We start from the raw sequence: 255 nt of genomic DNA on the forward strand, positions 1-255 counted from the left end.
AGAGTTCCAATGGCTTCGTAGGAGGACATCTATAGTTCAGAGCAACTGCTCTCCCTTGGCATGAAATGCCTCCTCAGATTTCATGTTCCCCGTGGGAACATCAGCATTGCTGTCAGAGAATATTACGTAGCAGAGATAACTGTCGGGTCAGTCATGCAAGCACTTCATGGACATCCCCTGTGTTTCAGCTCAGCACAAGTTGGCCTTTGAAAATGGGGTACACCACCACAGCAATGCCTGGAGGAGCTTGGGACC

The sequence above is a fragment of the Fulmarus glacialis genome, unplaced genomic scaffold, assembly GCF_000690835.1.
Source record: "Fulmarus glacialis isolate BGI_N327 unplaced genomic scaffold, ASM69083v1 scaffold44946, whole genome shotgun sequence".
NCBI lineage: Eukaryota > Metazoa > Chordata > Aves > Procellariiformes > Procellariidae > Fulmarus > Fulmarus glacialis.